This window comes from Leopardus geoffroyi, chromosome C3, assembly GCF_018350155.1.
Source record: "Leopardus geoffroyi isolate Oge1 chromosome C3, O.geoffroyi_Oge1_pat1.0, whole genome shotgun sequence".
NCBI lineage: Eukaryota > Metazoa > Chordata > Mammalia > Carnivora > Felidae > Leopardus > Leopardus geoffroyi.
Genome location: NC_059338.1, coordinates 113223575 through 113232331, shown reverse-complemented (window position 1 = coordinate 113232331; position 8757 = coordinate 113223575).

Genomic DNA, 8757 nt, shown 5'->3' with positions numbered 1-8757 from the left:
ATGTAACTGTTGTTCTGACTTCCACCACCATAGGTTAGTGTTGCCTATTCTAGAAATGCATATAAATGGAATCACATAACACATACTCTTTTGTGTCTGTCTTTTCAATTTTTTGAGATTCTTCTATGTTGTTCAATGTGTTCATAGTCTCTTTATTACCAAGTAACATTCCATCATATGAATATATCAATTTATCCATTGTTGATGGACATTATTAGCTCTTCCCTGTCTCCTTCTAAAGCCGACTTTCAGATTAGCAATTGTCAGGAGTACTCATGGTGAAGTGTAGCTGTAACTTTGCAAATACAATTACAGGTGAGTTTTATGTTCTATACCTCAAAGGCAGGACTTTTTAAAATGCCCTTGGGCACCTTGGGCAGGACATTTTTAAAAATGCCTTGGGTGGCTCAGTCAGTTAAGTGTCTGACTCTTGGTTTCTGCTCAGGTGGTGCTCATAGTTTGTGAGTTCTAGCCCCACAATGGGCTTTAACAGTGCAGAGCCTGCTTGGAATTTTCTCCCTCTCTCTGCCCCTCCCTCCCCTGCTCACTCTGTCAGTCTCTCAAATAAACTTAAAAAAAATTTTTTTTTAATGTCCCATAAACAAGTGATGAAAATTTTTCATGGTGAAAAGTTTGAAGGGATTAAGGAGTGGTTCTTTGCTGTTGACCTCTCTGTACCTCTCCCACTGAGAATTTCGTTGAGTTAATTTTAAGTTCATTAAGTGATTGAATTAATGACTGTCAGAAAAAGGCAAATTATGTCCTGGTTTTTGATGGTTTTGGTTTATCAGTCAAAGCACATGCCTGAATATGCATTGTTATTCATTTTGTCCTTGGACCTAGCAAGAGTGTGGAGGTAAATTTATTATCCTTGGTCAGTAGTTAACATACCTTGTTCATAAATAATAACCTCAAAAGCTGAGTCCTGGACAAGCCTGGTAAATGAAGACATCTTAACAGCATCTAAACTGACTTGTTACAGCAGGCAGGTCTTTTCCTTTGTTGTTTTCAGAATTTACTTTGAGAGCCAAGCTTAATCCTACTAAATCCTTTCTGCCCAGTTCTTACAACAAAATTTATACCTTAGATGGGATCCTAACAATATACAGCATTGTTTTCTAAATAACTCTCAAGTTACAAGTCTAAGCAAATAAATTAAGAATGATAAAATTCATGCATTTCATATGCCATTAATAATAGGTACCCAATGCACATATTTTAAGGGCCACACAATTTAGGCTCGATTATTTAACCAATATTTAGGTTCATAAAATGTGCACTTACTTGTTTCTAAATTGTTTTAATAATTTGAACTTTAAGATTTTCAGTTTTTTAAGGGCAGGGCCCATCGGTTTTGTTGGCTTGTTGAGCCCAACACAATATGAATATAAAGTGGATGTTCAGCATTCACTTTACATTAGTGATACACAATCAAAACTTTAAGTTGAAGTTCTCTTCTTCAATTCGTCAGAAGTTAACTTCTCAGATACAGAGAAATAATTTTTTCCTGTAGTTATAGTTTCCTTTTATACTTAAGATTCAATGATTTCTAAAACTCAATCTAGTTTCTTTTTGCAAAGAACTGAATGAAAGAAAGTGCCAGTAATACAAATTGGCCCCTCACAGGTTTGGTCCCCCAGGGGAGGTGGCTTCTGTATTCATTAGGAGAGAACTCAAAGTCTCAGTTTGTCAAGTGAGTCAGTTGAACCCAAAAAGTTCATTCAGATCCCCCATTACTTTGCTACATGTTCTCCATCCAACGCTTGACCCCTGTTGCTCCATAGGCACAGAATGGGAGAAGGGTTCCTGTGAGGGCCCACCAAGAACTATAGCTGCTATTTGAAAGTATTGGGCACCAAGCCCCAAAAGGACCAATTATTTCTTCTTAGTTCACCTTACTACCCCATGGGGTGGTGGGAAGAGAAGGTTTAAGGGTCACACTTCCCTGTTTTTCTAAATCATACCCAATTCACTGCCTTGTCAGCTACATACACTCGATCAAACTGTACAACCTAATTTTCCTCCAGTGCAAGGAGTTTAGTGAACACATTCAGCCTTTCAGAAACTTCAAACCTTGGGCACTGAGCAAAAGCAAGCAGCCAGGGAGAGTCAGAGAAGTGAGATTTTATCTCACCTGTGAGGATTACTCAGTTTGTCTCCTTGAAGGACAGGAACTGTAATTGGCTGGCAGTGTTGACTAGGAGGCCAGCCTTCTTCAAAGAAAGCTGAGAAGAATGGGAAACCTGACAAGACACCTGAGAGGGAAGGAAAAAAAAAGGGGGGGGTGGGTGGAGAGAATGGTGTCAGCAATCTCAGTAGTGATTAGAGGTGGTAATGGGGGCAGGGAACATCAGATCCTCTGACACCTTGGACCAGTGACAGGGACAAAAGCAAAACAGAGGAAAGGCAGCAGTGAGCTGAATAGAGGTAAGCTAAAGATTTTAAACATTTTTGAGGCTTTATGAAATTTTTATACTAGGACAGCAGCAGTTGGAATGCAAAACAGTTGCCATTAGCATGGCCATTTTGTCTCAGCTCATTGGAAAAGACAGAAAAAGAAAAGTCTTTGAAACTGACCTTATGCAAAGGGATCTGTGCTGCCTAGATGGGCAGTTTTCTCAAAACAACTTTGTTTAGAGGTATTATTCCTTGCTCTAAACCTGGGCACAGGTTAAACAGCCTAATTTAGCCTGATGAAAAGGCTGGATCATTGAGTCCTGGTGGCAGGAGAAACAGAGCTGTGAGACCGAGCAGACCAGAGAGAGCACATTCTTAGAGCACCGCTTGGGATCCTGTGTCAGATCCTTGTGGCTCTTTCTTAGGCTAAGAGGACATCAGGTATAACCAGAAAGTTCACTGACCTTGCAGCTGTAATAGCAGCTGTAATAGTAACAGTAACCAAAACTACTGTTAATTGAGCACTTATTATGTGTCTATGTGTCAGGTCATGTGGAAAGCACACTATGTACATTTTCTTATTTAATTCTTGTGCCGGCTAGTCTGTTTGGCCTCTTAGCCTCTAAGCTGTCACGCCGCCTGGCCTCTCCATATAACCAGAATGATCTCTTCAGAATTGAGAAGACCTGAGGACTATTGAGTGGCCATAAGCAAGTGACCCCTTGAGAAGCAGAGGCAAAGATCCTCAGAAAAAGCAAAGACTGATGTATCCCAGCAGTTAGTCTAGCACATAAGGAATGGGCCCACCCACAGACAGACGGAGTATGCCAAGCAAAGGTATAAACAAAATTGTTTTACAGGTTAGAACCAGAGGTGTCTCTCACTTCACAGTGCATTGCAGCGTCCAGGTTGCAGTTCCTTAGTTCCTCAGTTTATTTGTTGAAATATTCACTGAAATCTATTACAGAAATCTAGGCACTGAGGATAGGCATTGAGGGTAAAAGGTAGAATCTGCCTTCGAGGAGCTAGCTCACAGTTTGCTTGGGAAGATGCATGTGTACAACAATAACTACCCCGAAGTAAGAATGGTTCCAAAACTGTCAAACAAGTAAAAATTCCAACAACAATCCAGAAAAGAGAGTAATTAACCCTGTCCTGGTGTGCCCCAGGTACAAGGCAGGCCCTGGAGAGTCAGGGAAATTTCATTAGAAAGGACGATGTTTGAGCGGAGATTTGAAAGGTGAAAAGAAGTTTGCTAGGCAGAAAAGGACCTGGGATGACGCTCCTGGAAGAAGAAGAGCATGCGGCAAGGCACAGAAACATGAAATCATACTGTCTGAAGATCTCTGAGGACTGTTGGTATGACTAGAACATTCAGTGTGAGGGAGGACCATGGCGGGAGAAGAAGCAGAAAGATAAGAGTGTCAGGAAAAAAGCTGTCCGTAGATACACAGTGACTGCAGCATCCTTTCAACCAGTATACGTTTAAAGACAGAACTACTTGGGAGGGCAGATAGTGGCCAAGGGCTGCAAGTGTTGGTGGCAGCAGCAGTAAGAGGAAGTACAAGACAAGGGCAGCAGAGCCATGCCAGGCTGAAATCTGGCTTCTAGCCACTTGTAGGTGGGTGACTTGACTACTTCTAAATCAGGTAAGGTGGGGGTGGTTAAGCAAGAGGACACCTGTGTCATTTCCATGTTGCCGTTAGTCATTCAGTGTCTATGGTGACATTTCGTAACCTGGTATGCAAACTTACTTTACGTTGAGTTTAAACCGTTCTACTTTTATTTCTCTCAATTTCTTGGTTGACATAGTACAGGGTCACTGAATTCTACTCAGGTTTGGGACAACTTGACAACTGAATGTGGGTGACCTAAACAGTGTCTCTTCAGAGTCTTGGACCATTATATCTGGATTGAAATGCCAGCCACTCGTTGGTTCTGTCCAATCTAGCAAATGTTTACTGCCTTTCTTCCTTGTGTAGGATACTTGGTATATTTGGTAACCTGCCTCTAAGATGGCTCCCAGTGATCCCTGTCTCCAACTATTGGTTTGTGTGACCAACAGAACACAGCACAGATGCAATGTGATGTCCCTCCTGAAATTAGGTCATAAAAGGCACTGAAGCTTCTGTCTTGTCATTCTCACTCTCTTTCTTTTGGATCACTCACTGCAAGGAGCCATGATGAGAAAACCTTGTAGAGAGAGGGCTGTGTGGAAAGATACTGAAGCCTCTTGCCAACAGTCATATGAGTGAAACTGAGAGCAGATTCTGCCGCCCGCAGTCAAGTCTCCAAAGGCTACAACCCTGGCTCACAACACGACTACAACCTCCCGAAAGACCCTGGGTTAGAACTGCTGCTCTCAAATTCCAAACCCTCAGAAACTGCATGAAATAACTGTTCAGGGGCACCTGGTTGGCTCAGTCGGTTAAGCATCTGACTTCGGCTCAGGTCATGATCTCATGGCTTGTGGGTTCGAGCCCCGGGTCTCTGTATTGACAGCTCGGAGCCCGGAGCCTGCTTCGGATTCTGTGTCTCCTTCTCTCTCTGCCCCTCCCCCACTCATGCACACTCTCTCTCTCTCCCTCTCTCAAAAATAAATAAACATTGACAAAATTTCTTAAAAAAAAAATAACTTCATTGTTTCAGACACTAAGATTTGAAGTAATTTGTTATACTCTTGAGAATCATACATTTAGTCACACAGACACTGCTCACTCAGCTTTTCCCTGAAAAGGCGATGTCTCCAACTTGGACATTTTCTGGTAAACAAGATGTGCAATGACCAAAGATGTCATATGTTTAAAAGTCACTTGGGCGGGGCGCCTGGGTGGCGCAGTCAGTTAAGCGTCCGACTTCAGCCAGGTCACGATCTCGCAGTCCGTGAGTTCGAGCCCCGCGTCAGGCTCTGGGCTGATGGCTCAGAGCCTGGAGCCTGTTTCCGATTCTGTGTCTCCCTCTCTCTCTGCCCCTCCCCCGTTCATGCTCTGTCTCTCTCTGTCCCAAAAATAAAAATAAACGTTGAAAAAAAAAAATTAAAAAAAAAAAAAAGTCACTTGGGCAAATACATACATACATACATACATACATAAATACAAAAAAAGGAGCTATATCTACATGCAGTCTTATGAAAATATTTCTGAGATATAATGAGTGAAAACATTCAAGTTCTGTGATATGATCCCATTTATGTTTGATTATTTTAAGCCTAATTAAAAATAAATTTAAAGCTTTATTTCTATCATAGAGACAACTATCTTTTGATCTTTTGATATGCATCTGTGCATTTAAAATAAAGTCAGATTGTACATTGATTTGTAGCCTGTTTGTCTACTTAATAATATATGACATATCTTTTTAGATATCCCATGTTTGTGAATTGGAAGGATTGATGTTGTTAAAATGGCCATACCACCCAAAGCAATCTACAGATTAATGTAATCCCTATCAAAATTCCAATGACATTTTGTCTAGAAGTAGAAAAAGAACTATCTCCAAATTGTTATGGAACCACAAAAGACCCACAAAGCCAAAGCAGTCTTGAGCGAGAACAAAGCTGGAGGCATCACGCTTCCTGATTTCAATATGTATTACAAAGCTAGTAAGCAGAACAGTACTGTACTGAACTAAAAACGTAAGCTAATGAAACAGAATAGAGAGGCCAGAAATAAATCCATGCATATACAGCCAACCGATCTTCAACAAGGGTGCCAAGAACACACAATATAGAAAAGATAGTCTCTTCAATAAATGGTGATGGGAAAATCGGATATCTACATGTGGAAAATGAAACTGGACCCTGTCTCACAACATATGCAAAAATCCACTAAAAACTGATGAAAAACTTAAGCAGAAAACCTGGAACTAGGAAACTGCTAGAAGAAAACATGGGGAAAAGCTTTTCTTGACATTGGTCCGAGCAATGATTTTTTTTGGATATATGTTGCCAAAAGTACAAGCAACAGAAGCAAAAACAGACATATGGGATTGCATCAAACTGAAAAGCTCTGCACAGCGAAAGAAACAATCATCAGGGTGAAGACACAATCTACAGAATTGGAGACAGTACTTTCAAACCATGTGTCTGATAAGGGGTAATATCCAAAATTATAAGGAACTCAATAGAAAAAACCAAATAACTTTGTTAAAAATAGGCAAAGGACCCAAATAGACATTTCTCAAAAGAAAACACATAACAGGCCAACAGTATATGAAAAGGTGCTCAACATCACTAGTCATCAGGGAAATACAAATCAAAACCACAAGATATTATCTCACACCTTTTAGAATGGATATTGTCAAAAAGACAACTGTTGGCAAGCATGTAGAGAAACGGGAACTCTGTACACTGTTGGTGGGAATGTAAATTGGTGAGGCCAATACGGAAAATAGTATGGAGTTTCCTCAAAGAATTAAAAATGGAACTACCATATGATCCAAGCAATCCCACTTGTAAGTATATATCTAAAGGAAGTAAAATCGGGATCCCAAAGAGAGATCTACACTCCCATAACTGTCACACCATTATTCACAATAGCCAAGATATGGAAACAACCTAAGTGTCCATTGACAGATAAATGGAGAAAGAAAATGTCACACACACACACACACACACACACACACACGAAAGGAAATTCTGCCATTTGCAGTAACATGGAAGAACCTGGAGGACGTTAGGCTAAATAAAATAAACCAGATACAGAAAGGCAAATACTGAATAGTTTCATATGTGAAATCTAAAAAATTCAAACTCTGAAGAGCAAAGAGTAGAATTGTGGTTGCCAAGGCTAAGGAGTAGAGAAAATAAGGAGATGTTGGTCAAAGGGTACAAGGTTTCAGTTCTGCAGAATGAATAAATTCTGATAATCTAATATAGAGCATGGTGACTATAGTTAATAATACTGTACTGTATACTTGAAATGTGTTGAGAGTAGATCTTAAGTGTTCTCACTACAAAAAAAAAGCTTAACTATGTGAAGTAAGGGATGTGTTAATTAGCTTGATTGTGAAGATCATTTCACAACGTGTGCATATACCAAATCATTATTTTGTAGACCTTAAGTATAAAAGTAAGGTAAAACTAACATATGACAAATATCTTTTTTAAATAATCACATAGTAATCTATTTTTTGGACATGCCAAAATATATGTAACTGATGTCTCAATTTTTTTCTATTTTTTTTTCTTTTTCTTTTTAATGTTTATTTATTTGTGAGAGAGAGAGACAGACAGAGTGTGAGTGGGGGAGGGGCAAAGAGAGAGGGAGACACAGAATCCGAAGCAGGCTCCAGGCTCTGAGCTGTCAGCACAGAGCCCAACACGGGGCTCAAACTCACCAACCGTGAGATCATGACCTGAGCTGAAGTCAGACGCTTAACCGACTGAGCCACCCAGGTGCCCCTCTATTTTTTTTTTCTATCACAAATAACAGACTAATATTTAGTTGTCTGGTTTCTTTTTTACTGCACTAATTTCCATATTTAAAAGAATAGTAATTTAAGTGTTTAGACTTGGACTAGCTTTCGTTCTTTTTACTCCACCTTTGACTTTGTAACAGGGAGAATTTCCATTCCTTAGTGGAAGTTTGTAGAACGTGACTGTGATACTGCTTTACAGAGTCCTTGAAATAGGTAAATATTTTACAAACAAAAACTACCCGCTTGAGATTGTCCCTGATCTTGGCCAGTTCACTTCCCACTTCTCTGCTTCCCGGCCCGCTGAGGCCCCAACCCCACCCCACTTTCACCCTATCTCTCTAGCCCACATCCTTTCTGGTCTCTGGTCAGAGGAGCAAGCTGGCCGTCACATCACATGCTTCATAATGGTTCTAGGCTGTCATACATCACTGCCCACAGCTTTGCCAGCACTGGTTCAGCTGAGAAGAGGTCTAACTCCAGAGTTAGCTGTACTACAAAATCCTCGGGAGGTAAGTAACCATGACCAACTGATTCTTTTTGGCTTCCGACTTCTCTGGCTCCCACCCTAACTTGAACTATATTTTCCCTCTGTGCTGAAATAGCAAATGCAAGTACCAGAAGGGCAATTCCTGCATGGTGTCAGGAGGAGCTTCTCAGACCAGTGAATCTACTGTAACTTTAAAAAAAAGTCTCTGGAGATTGTCCTGAAGGCAGATAAAAGAAAAACGTTTATCATTTACTTAAGAAAATCTAATAAATCTCAGAACAGTGAGATTCTATGGCACTTAAGCTATGAACTGCTCCCTGCCTCTCCCTACCCCCAGCTCAGTGGGACAGGCACTCCACTCCAGTTCGGAGTCGCCAAGACCGTGGGGTTCCCTCCTATTGCCCTGGCCACCAGCCAAGGACTGTGGTATCCCTCCTGGAGTGCAGGCTGTCTGC